The sequence below is a fragment of the Rhinatrema bivittatum genome, chromosome 5, assembly GCF_901001135.1.
Source record: "Rhinatrema bivittatum chromosome 5, aRhiBiv1.1, whole genome shotgun sequence".
Lineage (NCBI taxonomy): Eukaryota > Metazoa > Chordata > Amphibia > Gymnophiona > Rhinatrematidae > Rhinatrema > Rhinatrema bivittatum.
In genome coordinates, this window is record NC_042619.1 from 292,699,193 (window position 1) to 292,716,614 (window position 17,422).

The following is a 17,422-nucleotide window of genomic DNA, read 5'->3' on the forward strand; positions in this document are numbered from 1 at the left end:
GTGGGGCCAGGCTAGCTGGAGTCCGTGTGGTTCCAATCTCCAGTCTATTAAATTTTGCTTTGCAAAACTCCCAGTCAACTAAAGTTACCCTAAAGCTTGTAGCTCTGTTTTCTCAATGACATGTCAGGGAACATATCTAGTTGTGCCATATTGTGATATGGTGTCCATGCTGGTCATAGATGGGGAGCTGACAGCATTGCTAAGAATATACCTCCTCTGGACCACTATTTTTGCACAGACTACAATGTCACTAGCATTGCTACAATGCATAATTTTTATATATTTTAGTCTGAAAATAGCCTTCCCTCAGCATGACTATATGCTCCACAATGTGTATACTTTTAGCTGCATGTGAAGGAGGTGCTCCTGGGGGCATGTGTAAATTGGGGGAGGAAAATAACGTATGCAGATTACATTTCCAACTCTGGAAGGAAAGGGAGCATGATGCAGCTACTCAGGAAACTGTTCTTTGAATACAGCACAGTACAGTGGAGTTGGCAATGAAGAAGAGAGGTTTGCAGTCCATACTCTAATCATTTGGTTGCTCTGATCCTACACTGCCCAATAATGTGCCTTGTATGGTGGCCGGCCCTCATTTCAGCCAGTGAATGCCTCATGTTGCATTAACTACTAGTACAAGCTGCAATTATTATTTTTTAAGTTGAAGTATTTTTAATGAGTCATAAAAAGAAAATTACAGTAAAGAAATACAAAAAGAAACTTACAGAATATCATTAAATCCAGGAAGCTTAGAACCCAGAAACAATAAATATATCCACAATTTCCAGACTCCAATACATTTCTGAACACATTTATGTTTTTCAGCTGCAACATGCTGCTATTTGTATACCATAAAAACATCTTAGGGCAAGCTGCAATCTGACGTCCTGCCATTGAGTGGAAAAGACCACACCACATTCTGTCACTTGGCCAGATCTGCATCGACGATGGCAGCTGTGGGGGCTCTGAAATCACCAGGGTGGCTGGTATGCAAAAGTTAAAAAAGAGTGCTTATCATGATGGGAGTTGAAAAGTCAGGCCGAGGAATCCATCTTTAGTGATCACCCCTTTCATATTTCTTGTTGGGCTGGATTATTCGTCCAAGCCGCAGACTGAATGTCTAAACAGATGTGTAAAAGGGGCAAGATGTTCAGGAAAAGTATTCTTCTTCGTAGGTGGTTCTAGAAGCCCCCATGCTAGTAATAAATCACCCAGATTACAGCTTAAAAATGAACATGTGACAGCTGCAAAGACTTAGGGATAAAAAAGTTGATGTTGAAATGGATCTGCATATCTCACAGAGCAGTCTGCAGAAGAGTTTAAGAACGCTAGGAACTGCTATATTTATTTATTTATCTAGATTTCTGCACATTATTCTAGCAATGGCTGATAGTGAGGTACAATAAATAATAAAGGTGCGTAACTAAAGCAACCATTATAGGCAATGGGCCAGCAATTTCCAGTATCTCACAAGCACTATAATCTTCACTGCTTGTATTCTGCATTTTCACTCTCTGCATTCAGTAGGTTCCTGGTGTGATTTTGTTAAAAGATGAGCCTGAAAGCTCCTTGTTATTATTTAGGCCACAATACAATATCAGAGGCCAGATCTGGAGATTTTTTCACAAGGCAGGGTTTATCAGGTTGGGATCCTTGACTGTGATAATTTGATAAAAAAAAAAACTGGGGGTAAAAAAATAAAATAAAAAGATAAAGTCTCTGATAATGCCTATGTCCCTATGTACTGTAAGTGGGCTAATAAATGACTTGCTATTGATGCCTCTGTAGCTGAATCACTAATTACCTGATTCACTAAGGTTTTTTCCCATAGACACAAAACGGGAGAAAAGCCCTAATGAATCTGGCCCTAAGTTTGATGAGTGTTCATCCTACACAATAGCACCTTGCAGCCTTGGGTAGTATGTCACCTTTCCAAGGGAAGTAGAACTCTCTCTTTAGTGCTATTGTGAACGGTGGTAGCTTACCCAGGTCTCACCATTCATGCATCTTAAGGATCCAAGCATGGGAATCTTTGTGCTCTTGCAGATATATTTTAGAGGGGTGGTTTTGCTGGATGTTACTATTCATTGGTCTGCGGTGATTGTAACTAGAAAGAGGGCACACTAATGTCTTATCTAAACAAGAATGGCATCCCCCTGGGCAGAGCGGTTAATCACCATTTGATAGGTAAATAATTGTGATTGATTCTGCATCACTTGCTGAGCTGTAAGAGCCTTTTGGATCACCAGAGTTCCAGAAATTAAATCTGAGAGCTCATTACTGAAATTTGCAAGATGCTGAAAGCCTACTTTTTTCAACAGGCAAATGAGCAAGTCTAGTTTTTGATGGTTCATTTGAGCTAAGGTTGTGTTGATGTTAAGGTTGTGTTGGAATGTGAGCTAATGTTGACCATAAGGTTGTGCTGGAATGGGAGTTTGATGCAGATGAATGATAGCAAAAGAATATAGTTAATTTTTGTTTTAGATTAATGTGCTGGGCTATTGCTTTTGTCAGCCATAGGGTTTTTATGGTTTATGCTATGTCTTAAATGTATTTAATGTCTTAATTTGACAATATTTATTGTTTACATTAGTTAATTTTTAATGTTTCATTTCATATTTTTATGATTATGGATGTTGTTATGTAACCTGAGGATAGGTGGGTTAGAAATATTGTAAATAAATATGTAGCAGGATCCCCGGTTCACTGGGGGGCTAAATCCAGAGTGCTATGCAATTCTCAGGGCTTATCTTTCTCTCTCCAAGGAAAATTGCAACCACTGGGCTGCCTGGGTTCCTCCGGCAGGGAAGAGATCTACACCTCCAGGGCCCCTGGTACAGAAATGGATCACTCAGTCTAATGTGGAAAAGCAAGAGTCAGTGGGTATTCACAGTGGCTGATCTCCTTTGAAGGACGTTGAACTCTTGCAATAAAAGAATGGAGACCAATATTGGTGTTGAAACAAAATTTTTCCTCAACTTAAACAAGATGATCCAAGATAGTATTGCAAAAATCATAAATAGCAAAATAAAAATCATCACAAGAAAAGCAGTAGTTTCCTTATCCATGGTGCATCTTCTAGCCAACTCTCCTTCCTCCAGCTTACTCACTTTCCGCAGTCTGCACTATTCCTTCCCCATAGAGGGTGGAATGATTGTCCTCATTAACAATCATAAAACTGAGGGTAGCCCACAAATACCCCTTATTAGTTCAAAAATAATTGCCTCCAAAAACAAAGTTCTTTTCACAAACACAGATCCCCAGTTCTTCTCTTTTGCTATTATTTGGGTGCAAAGAGGGAAGAACCCCAAGAACTCAATCCTTCCAGAGATGGAGGTTTGCCCTTTGATCAGGAACTGACCCACACTAGGTAGCAATAACAAAACTCTTCACTTCTCAAAAATCCTCATTAAACTCCTCTTCTCAATATTCCTAATACTCTCCAATTCTCCAAAACTCCTGGACCAATCTACCAGAGGAGCAGAAAGACCTTGATAAGTTCTGATTAGACTGTAAGCTCTACTGAGCAGGGACTGTCTTCTGTGTTGTTTGTACAGCGCTGCATACATTGAGTAGCACTATAGAAATGTCAAGTAGTAGCAGTAGCCCTCTAGAATAGACACAAAGAGGAAAACACCCTTTGAGTATGCTCAGGGGGAATTTTATATCCCTGAGACACATCCCAGAAAAAGGTGGGATAAAGGAAGGGGAGGACCTCAAACATATATAAAACCCTAAGATGCTGGAAAAACAAGGGCTACAAATAAATAAAGTATGAGCTTGAAACCAAAATAGATCATAAAGCCCGTTTCAAAGCGTATCACAAACTTCTCAGTAAAGTTCAAAAACGAAAATGTCAAAACAGAAACAAACATACAGGCTATGCAGTGGGGAAAGCAATACTTGGACTGTATGGACGACTGTGTGCCCCTGAATAGACTGTGATTATGGATCAGTTTCATCTGATAGTCATGATCATACCAGAGTAACAGAATTAAATCTTTACAGACTGCTTGTCAGCACTCCAGAGGTTTGAAGGAGGAGATTTAAGGGAAAAGAAGAAGAAGATATAATCTCCCTATAGAAATGCATTGATGAGGGAAATTCTATTGGTTTGGAGATGATGTCAAAATAGTAAAATGTTTGGAAGCAGAACAACATGTTCTTTAAAGAGCCGAAGACTTGGCAACTCTGTTCTAGAGCATCCATGGCTCCAGCCCTTGAAATCATTACATGCAAGGCTGCATATGAAAAGTGAGTGGCTCTGAGGTGGCAATTACCTCTAAACATTATCAAGAAAAGTTATATTTTAGTTGTTTTAGATTTTAGGTTTACCCCATTGCATAAATTTATAAATCTATAAATTTGTAATCCTGATTTTTCCCAGAGAAACTAGAACTGCAAGTCCATAGATGCAGTAGGGTACTTTTCCTCATGACATGGAGCTATCTGGTCTCCATAATTTAGATGCATCATGACAGCGTGGTGCCCGATATTCAGAAAACACTTAGCTGGATAAGTCAGACATATCCAGCTAAGTGGCGCTGCAGAATATCCAGCTGTAGTCAGTGGGCACCACTTAGCCAGGTAAGTGAATTATCCGGCTAACTCAGTGGAGGGGAATGGGCAGATTGGGGAGAAGTAAAGTTAGCTGGATAAGTTATCCAGCTAACTCCGATATTCAGATATCTGGCTAACTTGCTGAGCCACACAATGATCGGCAGTAGAAGACGACCGGAAGGCTCATCTGCATACTGCTCCCAGCATCCCCCGGGAGAGGAGTCCAGAGGTCACCGCAAGTGATCCAGGGATTGAATTTCACAGCCCCAGCTTCCAGAGGCCCTGCACCCTTTGCCGTAGAAGAGGACCGGAAATGTGCGCAGTGTCGCAAACCCTTCAATTAACTGAGTGAAGATCAATTTAATGGTGGTTAAAGAGGATTGGTAAGTACAGCTTTGGGAAATCTTTGGACTTATAAAAGTTTGTTGAAAGGTGAAATAGAGGGATATATTCTTTAGAGTTTGTGTGTCTGAGGTAATAAGCAAGCCAGAGATAGTTAATTCTAGTGTCTGTCTTTACCACCCACTCAACCCTTGATTTTTAGGCAAGAGACACTTTCTCATTAAAACAATCAGGGTCTTATCTAAATTATACTATTGTACCAGCCCTTATTGAAAGTTTAATCATCCCCTAATTAATCAGCTAGGACACTAGCTGATTAATTAGTAAATTCACCTGTAAATTTAAAGTACTCTAATTCTAACTCCCTTAGTATCCTAAACTTAACTAGGAATTCAATAAAACTAAGATGAAGGCAGCAGTCCAGCAGCAAGAGGAGGGCTTTCCAGTCTTTTGCACTGACTGTCACATGTATGATTTTTTTACCCGCCAGTGAGAGATTGTATGTGTGCACTCGATGCAAAGAGCTCCTGGCTCTCAGGGAACGTCCAATCTCTGGAGGTTAGAGTAGCAGACTTGGAGGAGCTGAGACAGACAGAGAGATACATTGATGAGACCTTCAGGGACATAGTAGCCAAGTCCCAAATCCAGTCTGGCAGCCCCAGTGCTGCCTTGGATCAGAAAGGTCTCCCAGTTGGAGAACATCACCCTGGTGTAGCAGGAAGTGATCCTGAGGCAAGGACCTGCTCTCCAGGTGATGTATTGTCCTCTCGCACTGAGGGCAAGTCTCCCAGGGCTACTTCCCAGGAGGGAAGGGTTAGACCGGCCATCATAGTTGGTGATTCAATTATTAGAAATGTAGATAGCAGGATGGCTGGTGGACGTGAGGACCATCTGGTAACTTGCCTGCGAAGGTGACAGACCTCACGCATCACCTAGATAGGATTATAGACAGTGCTGGGGAGGAGCCGGCTGTCGTGGTACATGTGGGCACCAACGACATAGGAAAATGTGGAAGAGAGGTTCTGGAAGCCAAATTTAGGATTTTAGGTAGAAAGCTGAAATCCAGAACCTCCAGGGTGGCATTCTCTGAAATGCTTCCTGTTCCACATGCAGGTCCCCAAAGGCAGGCACGGCTCCAGAGTTTCAATGTGTGGATGAGATGATGGTGCAGGGAAGAGGGATTCAGTTTTGTAAGGAACTGGGGAAACTTTTGGGGAAGGGGGAGACTTTTCCGAAAGGATGGGCTCCACCTTAACCAGAGTGGAACGAAGCTGCTGGCACTAACTTTCAAAAAGGAGATAGAGCAGCTTTTAAACTAGAATAAGGGGGAAAGCCGACAGTCACTCAGCAGTGCATAGTTTGGAGAAATGTATCTTTGAAGGATACTAATGAAACAGGAGAGGTTCCAATAAAAGTATCTTTGAAGGATACTAATGAAACAGGAGAGGTTCCAATAAAAGCAAACATAGTCCATGTGCCTATATGTAAAAAATCACCAAAGCTAATGATTTCCAAATTATCCCTAACATCTGAAAAGCAGGTTGTTAATACAAACAAAAAACACACTTTGAAATGTCTGTTACGAGCGCGCGCGGGCGCGGTCGTCGTAAGCGGGTGGTGGTGAGCCCTTGGGCCACGGCAGGACTCAAGGAGGAGCCCCAAGCCACACCGTGGGAGGTGAGCTGAGCAGGCATGGTGAGCCAGGCAGGCAGAAACAGAAGCAGGGAGTCCGACCCTCAGCCGGACCTGCATGCCCATGGTAGCCAACACGGGGAAGTTGACTAATGAACGGTCCTCCGACTGTTCCCGGCCCTTTCGGACCTGCCGCAGGGAACGGCAATGGGCAGCAGGCCGGACAGAGGCGAGGGCAGACAGAGTCCTTAAACAGAAGACATCAGACGGGGCAGAAGCAGGCTGAAGCAAGACGGAGACATCAGGACAAGGGCTGAAGCGAGACACAGGGAGGATCCAGGCGAGCAGGAACTCCGATGCTGGGATACTCACATCCGAAGCCCCCTCGGCTGGCAGAAGCTCAAGAGCCCGTGGGACGAATCCCTCCTGTTGGCCACTCCAGGGCCCAACAGGACAGAAGGCTCAGGAACCAGACGAGGACGTAGGTCAAGGCAGAGACAGGAAGACATCCGGGCAAGGGCTGAAGCAGATACTGTAGACAAGGCTGGACGGAAACATTGCACTGTCCATCAGGGCGCCCTACTCAGCCCACCCGTGGGACTGAGTCGCGGACCACCCTGTCCCAGACGCGCCCTACACAGCCCAGGAAGGCTGGTCGCGGACCATGCTGAGAAGGAGGGTGCGGGGAAGACCCAGGCGAACAGGAACTCCGATGCTGGGATACTCACATCCGAAGTCCTTACGGCTGGCAGGAACAGGAGCATACATCTAGGCAGGGACACAGGACAGGAACCCATCAAGGCATAGGCGAAACCGGGGGACCTGGATCGGCAAGGTTACAGACGACTGTAGAGCCCAATCCGGAGGCCCGGTGCAAATGAACAGACAGTCCTTAAATACTGGAGGTAGAAGGCAACTCCCTGGGAGGAGCTTGCCAGGACCGCCCACCGCTGGTCCTATAACTAGGGTAGAGAGCTGCGGGCCAGCCCCTAGGGAAGGGCGTCGCCCAACAGGAAGTCCAAACCCTGAGGCATGCAAGCCACAGGCACAGCTAGGCCTCTCAGGCCCTGGAGCAAGTCCCGGATGGAACACAGGCGAGGCCCTGGCTTCAAAGCGGCCTCTGGAGGAAGGTAAGAGACCTCCTGTAGCGCAGCAACAGGGGGGATCGCAACATGTCTGTATGCCAATGCCAGAAGTCTAAGAAGTAAGATGGGCGAGTTAGAGTGTATAGCAGTAATTGATGAGATTGACATAATTGCATCACAGAGACTTGGTGGAAGGAGGATAACCAATGGGACAGTGTTATATCAGGGTACAAATTATATTGCACTGATAGGATCAACTTGGTGGGGGTGTGGCACTTTTTGTCTTGGAGGGTATAGAGTCCAACAAGATAAAAATCATACAAGAGATTAAATGCTCAGTAGAATCTATATGGGTAGAAATTCCATGTGTGTTGGGTAAGAGTATAGTGATAGGAGTATACTACCGTCCACCTGGACAAAATGGTCAGACAGATGATGAAATGCTAAGAGAAATCAAGAAAGCTAACCAATTTGGCAGTGCAATAATAATGGGCAATTTCAATTACCCCAATATTGACTGGGTAAATGTAACATCAGGATTTGCTAGAGACATAAAGTTCCTGGATGTAATAAATTACTGCTTCATGGAGCAATTGGTTCAGGAACCAACAAGAAAGGGAGCTATTTTAGATTTAATTCTTAGTGGAACGCAGGATTTGGTGAGAGAGGTAATGGTGGTGGGGCCACTTGGCAATAATAATCATAACATTATCAAATTTAAACTAATAACTGGAAGGGGGACAATAAGTAAATCTGCAGCTCTAACACTAAACTTTCAAAAGGGAAACTTTGATAAAATGAGGAAAATAGTTAGAAAAAAACCGAAAGGTGCAGCTGGAAAGGTTAAAAGTGTTCAACAGGCATAGACATTGTTTAAAAATACAATCCTAGAGGCGCAGTCCAGATGTATTCCATGCATTAAGAAAGGTGGAAGGAAGGCAAAACGATTACCATCATGGTTAAAAGGTGAGGTGAAAAGAACTACAGCCTTTGCGAGGAGACCAAGATGGTCGCTGACTGAAGCGCACGCTTGGACGCTCTCTCCATGAATTCCTCAAGACTTTATCCTACAAACTGTCATGCCACATACTAAAAGAAAAGCCAAACTCTGGCAAATACCAGCATCTTCATCAATACCTGACCAACGACAAGCACGGATAGAATCGTTCTTCGCGTCCCCCCTGCTCCAGGCACTTGAGGGAGGAGCCGCATTGGATACCGGCATGGAGCGAATGCCAGTCCTGTTGGCAGAAGAGACATCTTTGACCCCTGGTGTGTCGACGGTACCCGTGCCATCATTCAAGACTTCTGATTTAAATTTGATGGATTCGTCACTATCTATGGAAAGATAGCAAAATTCTGAGGCCCTGAGAAGGGACACCATTTTGACGGTGCCTTCGGAGAATCCCCAGTTGTGGGATTCCACGGGCCCCATGGAAGTTCTACAAGTGCATGAAGCCGGAATGAGTAGCCGAAACCCCACGGAATTAGGAGAACGGGAATCCAAGTATGCCTAACCTTGCAACCCTCTTTAATTAAGCCATCCATATGGAATGCCTTGTCTTCGTTAGAGAAAGCCATACTTTCTTTAACTCAGATTTTGAAGGAGACCAATGTTAAGACGCTGGCTATTGAATCCCAAATTACAAATTTTGATACTAAAATAAACGTTTTGGATACAAGAGTGACGACTAGAATCAGCTCAGAGCAACTTAATTCAATGTGATATTATTCATTAGAGGTGTGATTCGGCAGAACCTTTTGATTCGGCCTTCGTTATCAGTCTGCCGTGGGAAATTTTGTTTTCCTGTGGTTCAGGCCAATTTTATTTCGGTTTCCCCCCCCCCCCCCGAAACAAAACCTGAAACCCGCCCCAACCTTTCAAATGTAATTAATTACAATGGGGGATTGTAAAAAAGTCCAAAAAACCCCCCAAACCCACCCCACCCCTTCAAATGTAATTAATTGAAACACCCCCCACCCTCCTGACCCCCCCAAGTCTTACTGAAAGTCCCTGGTGGTCCAGTGGGGTCCCGGAATTGATCTCCCCCTCTCGGGCTGTCCCTGCTTCAGCCAATCACATAGGCTCCTGAAAAAAATACTGCTAATGCTCTACTAATCTTTTAAATAATTTGAGCAATTCAGATTTAAATTTCTACCATAAAAATGTTGAGCAAAATTTTGGCTAGAAAGTGAAAGACTGAAACCTCGCCCAGCCTGCTGCTCAGCGCAAAAAGATTGCTTCATGTTCTGGAAGTAGCCTGCTGAAACTGTTTATAAGTATGGCCAGGTTACTTCACCCAAAACATTTTCTGCCGCCATCAACCTGATTTGGAAACCTCAAGTTGCTCTCAACATCTGGGATTTCATGTTCTTATAAGAGATAACATGTGGAGAGGGTTTCCTTTCTGACTTGTTTTTGCAATGCTTTCTTATTTCATAAATAACAAGGGTTGATATGGTACTGTCAGATTTGATAATGCATTTCTTTGCAATATGGAATTAAGATATATATACATAAAAAGCAAAGGAAAAAGCTCTGTTAGAACTCTGATAACAAAGTTGAGAAAAGATTTAGTGTTTCTTGAATGGGACTGAGGCTTCTTGTGAATTTTATGATAAGACAATTTTTAATAGCAAGGAACTCAAATCTATATTCAATAAAGATTTTTTTCCATAGGCACAGAAGTAAAACTCTCAATGTCCTTTTACACTGTGATAATTACATAGAAACATAAACAGAAATGACAGCAGAAAAGGACCAAATGGTCCATCCAGTCTGCCCAGCAAGCTTATGGTAGCAGCTGCTGCGCCATGCTTATCAGTTTCCCAGACTGTAAAAGTCAGGCCCTTGTTGGTTGCTATTTGAATCCAATTCCCCATTATGCCTTGCCGTTGAAGCAGAGAGAAATGTTGGAGTTGCATCAAAGTATCAGGCTTATTGGTTAAGGGTAGTAACCGCTACACCAGCAAATTACCCCCATGCATTCTTTTTTCATTTCCATCCTCTAGCCTTTAGGAATCCACAGTGTTTATCCCATGTCCTTTTGAATTCTTTCACAGTTTTTGTCTTCACCACCTCCTCCAGAAGGGTATTCTAGGCATCCACCACTCTCTCCGTCAAGAAATATTTCCTGACATTGGTTCTGAGTCGACCTCCCTGAAGTTTCATTTTGTGACCCCTAGTTCTACTGATTTCTTTCCAATGGAAAAGTTTTGTCGAATGTGCATCACTAAAACCTTTCAGGTATCTGAAGGTCTGTATCATATTTCCTCTGCACCCTTTCTCTTCCAGGATATACATATTTAGATCCTTCAGCCTCTCCTCATAGGTCTCCTCATGCAGAACTCACATCATTTTGGTCATTTTTCTCTGGACCGCCTCCATCCTTTCTTTGTCCCTCTTGAGATATGGACTCCAGAATTGAACACAGTACTCCAGAAGAGGCCTCACCAAGGACCTGTACAAAAGCATTATACCTCCTTTTCTAACTGGTTAATTCCTCTTTCTATGCAGCCCAGTATTCTTCTGGCTTTAGCTATTGCCTTATCACATTGCTTCACCATCTTCAGATCTCCAAATCCTATTACCCCAAGATCCCTCTCTTGGTCCATGCACATCAATTTTTCACCCCCTCATCACATACAGCTCTTTTGGTTTACCAGACCCAACATGCATGACTCTGCACTTCTTGGCATTGAATTCTAGCTGCCCAAATCTTCGACAACTCTTCCAGCTTTCTGAAATCACTTTTCATTCTCTCTACTCCTTCTGGCATGTCAACTCAAGACAAATTTTACCTTCTATCTCTTCCACAATATCGCTCACAAAGATTTTGAACAGAACCGGCACCAAAACCAAATCCTGTGGCATTCCACTTAATATGGTTTCCTCTTCAGAGTTGGTTCCATTTACTTTTACATTCTGTCTCCTATCAGTCAACCAGTTTGTAATCCATGCCACTACCTTGGCACTCACTCCCAAGCTTCTCATTTTATTCACATGCCTCCTGTGCGGGACCGTATCAAATGCTTTGGTGAAATTGAAGTTGGTCACATCAGGCGCTCTTCTTCGATCCAATTTTCTAGTCACTCAATCAAAAAAATCAAACAGATTTGTCTGACAGGACTTTCCCCTGTTGAATCCATGCTGCCTTGTGTCCAGCAACCCACCAGATTGTAGATAGTTCACTATCCTTTGCTTCAGCAGAGTCTCCATTAATTTTCCCACCACCGAGGTGAAGATAACCAGTCTAGTTTCTGGCCTTCTATCTGCTACCACTCTTGTGAAGCAGGACCACTAACGTTCTTTTCCAATCCCACGGCACCACTCCCATTTCCAGGGATCTATTGAACAGGTCCTTCAGAGGACCCGCCAGCACATCTCTGAGCTCTCTCAATATCCTGGGGTGTATCTCATCCGGCCCCATGGCCTTGTCCACTTTCAGTTTGATTAGCTCCTCCCATACATTCTCTTCTGTAAATGGAGTTTCATCTATTCCATGCCCATCTACGGTCTTATTAACCAGCAACGGTCCTTCTCCAAGGTCTTCTTTAGTGAAATCCAAACTAAATTATTTGTTTAATATTTTTGTCATTTCTTTGTTATTCTACACATTGCTCCTTGTCATCTTTCAATTTCTCTATATCACTTCTGACATCTCTTTTTTTTCTGATATATCTAAAAAATATTTTGTCTCATTGCTTTACTTCTTTGGCCATCCTTTCTTCTGTTTGACCTTTTGCTTTCCTTATTTCTTTCTTCATCTCCCTCAGTTTTGACAGATATTCTTCCCTGTGTTCTTTTTTTTGGGATCCTTTATATTTCTTGAACGCTATTCTTTTTGCCTTTATTTTTTTAGCCACCTCCTTTGAGAACCAAATTGGTTTCTTTTTCCTCTTTACTTTTCTATCATATAGATTTGTTGCCTTTGCAATAGCTCCGTTTAACTTGGCCCACTGTTGTACCACCTCAACCATTTTCTCCCAGTCTTCTAGTTCTTCCTCCAGGTACATCCCCATTTTGACAAATCTGTATTTTTGAAATTCAAAATTTGGTTCTTCATGTGACTTGTATGTGTCTTATTCGCAAAATTGAACCACACTATCTGATGATCACTGATGCTCAGGTGAGCCCCTACCCGAACAGTAGAGATATTACCACCATTAGTGAGCTCCAGATTGAGTATTAAACCCTCTCTCATGGGTTCCATTACCATTTGTTTGAACAGAGCCCCTTGCAGGGCATCCACTATCTCTCTACTTCTCACAGATTCCACAGAAGTGATACTCCAATCCAGATCCAGCAGATTAAAATCTCCAATGAGCAGTGCGTCGCCCTTCTTTCCCTAATGAGTTCCCTGTCAAGTTCTTCTCTTCGAGTCAGTGGCCTGTAGATCACACCAGTAAAAATGGAAGCACCATCTTCTTTTTTAAGGACAGTCTACAATGCTTCTTCTCTACCCCATGACCCTTGCAATTCAGTTGCTTGTATATTTCTTTTGACATAAAGAGCTACTTCTCCTCCTTTTCTGTCCTGTCTGTCCTTTCTTAGCAAGTTATACCTGGAATGGGCATATCCCAATCATGAGAATCAGTGAACCAGCAACAATGTCCAAGTCCACCTCCACAATTGAAGGCTGCAGGTCTGGGATTTTGTTGCCCATACTATGAGCATTTGTAGTCATAGCTTTCCAGCTGCTCTTCATATTTACCTTTTCTGCTTTTTTGAACTGATTGATTTTGTTACTTCCTCTTCCCTCTTCCTGTTTTGTTTGGGGGATGATATGCCAAATTCACTGGCCACTTCCTGCCACTCCCACTTCCTAGTTTAAATGCCTGATAATGTATGATCTGGGAGAGATTAGTTAAAAGCTCTCCCAGTTTTCAAAATTCTGTATGGATTTGACCTTGTCTTCCTGACATCCTTTGACTTTTATAACCCTTTAGTTTCTCTCCTTCCTTCTTGTTCCTGTATTCTCTGTCCCATTACATAATCATGTGTTTGCCATTTCAACCCAGGTCAATCCAAATAAGCAGATCCTGTCTTGCTTTTATCTGAAGGCATGTATCCAGATAAAGTTCTGATTTTCCTAAGGAAATGTTGTGTTCCGTGCCCGTGGCCATCCGCGGGCACGCCCCCCTACCTGATCGCGACGGCGACCCACCGCGGCAAGCCTCAGGAGAAACCCCTGAATCCGTGCCCATCGCTCCGGCATGGGCCCCTGGGATAGCCGCCGGGTGGGGAGCCGTCCCTGCTTCTCCCCCGCGGCGTTAGGCAGTCTTTCCTCCATGGAGGAAATCCAAGATGGCCACTGCCATCTTTAGGCGCAAGGCCATGCCTCCTCTCTGGATTTAAAGGGGCCTGGCCCCTTTAACCACTTGCAGCTGTTTCCTATGAGCCTGAGTAGAGGAAGTATAAAGGGAGGCTTCCTCTGCTCATTCCTTGACTTGGCAATGTCTCTTGTAGCGCTGTTTAAGTCTGCTTGCTTCGGTGAGTCTCCTTGCACTTTGGATCCTTGTTCCTGGTTCCTGTCTCGTCTTGGTGTTCCTGGTTCCTGACTTCGGACTGGCTAGCGGTGATTCCTGGTGTGTGACTTCAGACTGGCAAACGGTGATTCCTGGTGTGTGACTTCGGACTGGCAAGCGGTGACCCTCTGGCACTTGACCTCGGACTTCTTCTGGACCCTCGTCTCCAAGGGCCCACCTAAGTCCCAGCGGCCCGGGTCCCTACGGGCTCCTCCCGGGGGGACCGCGGGCTTCCAGGGGTGAAGCTCCAGTTAGTCCTTTGCACCGTTCTCTTGATGCCTTGACCTCTCAAAGGTCCACCTAAGTCCCAGGGGCCCAGGTCCCTACGGGCTCCTCCTGGGGAGACTGCGGGCTTCCAGTGGCAAAGACACAGTTCCTCTCCTTGATGTCACGACTCTTCGTCTGCTTCCACAGTCGCCTTAGTCTCCAGTGCCGAGGGTCAGCTGGTCACTTCTTCTGTTCCGCCTTGCCACCCGACGGGAGAACCTACGGATCCACTTCCTAAGGTATACCAACCTCCCGTCGGTCCAAGGGTTCACAAGCCTGAGCATAACAGAAAAGTTGTGCTTTGTGGCAGTATTCTGTGCTATCATATGGAGGACCTGGTTTTAGAGTTGCAAATTTTCAGAACAGGTTTATTCAGTCATTGTTTTATCCTTCTGCCTGCATGGTGTTATCTTTGTGGAACCTTGGGCTGAGGGAGGATTGACTGTACCTGCAGGACTCACCTTCTTCATTTATGCTGACGACATCCAAATCCTCATTCCCATCCCTGAATCCATTACCAAATCCCTGCATCTCTGGGACAACCATCTCACCTCTATTAATCAACTCCTCAATCAGATGAACCTCGCACTCAATACCAACAAAACTTTTTACTAAGCCATAAATCCAATGATATAATCCTCCTTGAAACATCCCCCCACCAAGTAAAACCCCCTATTTCAAAAGAAGTCAGAAACCTAGGCGTCACAATAGACAATGAGTTAAACCTAAAAAAATTCATAAACTCAACTATGAAAGACTGCTTTTACAAACTCCATGTGCTAAAAAAACTAAGGCCCCTCCTCCATCAAAACGACTTCAGAACAGTCCTCCAGGCTCTCTTCTTATCCAAAATAGATTATTGCAATTCCATACTTTTAGGACTCCCTGCAACCTCCCTAAAGCCCCTGCAAATGCTTCAAAATGCCACCGCCAGAATCCTCACAAACACCAGAAGAAACGAACACATCACCCCTATACTAAAAAAACCTTCACTGGCTCCCTATTCACCTCAGAATAGGCTTCAAGAGTCTCATTCTAGTTCATAAAACACTATACAACCAAAATATAAACTGGTTCAACACCTCCTTCCACTTTCAACCCCTCCGAAGATCCACAAGATCTGCCAGTAACGGCACTCTACCAATAACCTCTCCCAAACTCACTAACCTATCCTTGACGCGAAAATGTGCACTTTCCCTTGCTGGTCCTACCAATTGGAACACAATGCCCCTAGACTTAAGGCTTGAACCTAACACACAAAAAAACTGAAAACCTGGCTCTTCAAGCAAGCCTACCAATAGCTCTTGCACACACTCACACTCAGACACCCAAGCTTCCCCCCCCCCCCCCGGCAAGCACGTTCCTAAAACATGTTGTCCTCTACAGTTCAATAATTATAGTTACTTGTTCCTCTCTGTTTTTGGTCTCTTATGTTCCTTCCTCCTGTTCACCCTTCAAACTCCGTAGTTGTTCAAACTGTTAAGTTATAGTTACTCAAATTGTTAAGATATAATTTCCTTTCATATTTCAATTGTTATAATGTAAACCGATGTGATGTGCAAACGAATGTTGGTATATAAATGATGTGGACACGGAGCTAGTGGACCCTTGGGCTGACCTGCAGGAGACTTGGGAAGAACTTCACTGGTCTCGACTGGACAGGTTGGGAGGCACACGACTTCAGGCAGGCGGGTAGAAGCGGTTTCACCCTGGAAGCTGGTACTCCCCCGAGAGGAGCCCTTGGGAGTCCAGCCGCTGGGACTTAGGCGATTCACCCTGGAAGTCGGAGCCCCCCCGGGAGGAGCTCGTAGGGGCCCGACTGCTGGGACTTAGGCGAGGCGGTCGATGGCGAGGAAGCGGGCAGGAATCCAACAGGCTGTAGGCAGGCAGGAACCCAGCTTGGGCTGTGACAGGCAGGAACATGGCTAGAGCTGTAGACAGGCAGGAACACGGCTTGGGCTATAGACAGGCTGGAACCCGGCTTGGGCTGTAGGCTGGAAGAAACCCGGCTTGGGCTGGCTGGCAAGAACCCGACTTGGGCTGTAGGCTGGCAGAAACCCAGCTTGGGCTGGCTGGCAAGAACCCGACTTGGGCTGTAGGCTGGCAGAAACCCAGCTTGGGCTGGCTGGCAAGAACCCGACTTGGGCTGTAGTTAGGCTGGAACCCAGCTTGGGCTGTAGACAGGCTGGAACCCGGCTTGGGCTGAAGATAGGTTGGAACCCGGCTTGGGCTGCAGATAGGCTGGAACCCGGCTTGGGCTGCAGACAGGCTGAAACCCGGCTTGTGCTGTAGACAGGCTGGAACCTGGCTTGGGCTGTAGGCTGGCAGGAACCCGCTTGGGCTGTAGGCTGGCAGGAGCCCGGCTTGGGCTGACGACAGGCTGGCAGACAAGAACCGGTAGGCAGGCAGGCAGGAACAGAGTAGTCAAACCGCTGGCTGACTCTGGGGCTCAAGGCAACGGGGGACCGAAGGAACCCTGTTGCAAGGCACTGGTAGGGTGCCCGCGGTGGCCTTAAGTAGGCCGCGGCGTCTGATGTCAGATTCAGGGCGGAGCCACCCTCCGGCGGGAAACTGTCTAGAAAAGCGCGGGGTGCGCACGCGCGCCTAGAGGCAGGCCCACAATGGCGTCTCCCCTGCGGGGACGCCCAGATCCTGACTCTGCTTTGTTCCCAGCCGGCAGGAACCCTTGAGGTAAGGACCGAGATGTGAACTTCACGGACCGGACCGCAACAGTACCCCCTCCTTTACGCCCCCTCTTAGCAGGTCCAGGTTTACCTGGATGTTCCTGATGGAAGGTTTTGAGCAGATCCTTATCCAGGATATTGCGGGCAGGATCCCAGGTATTCTCTTCGGGACCGCAGTTCTCCCAGGAGATCAGATACTCCCACCGACGCTGATTAAAGCGGACATCAAGGATCTCTCGGACTTGGTAAGTTATTTCTCCTGGCACCGAGGGATCTGATGAGTCGGGCGCCTTCGAGTGGTACCTGGAGAGGACAAGAGGCTTC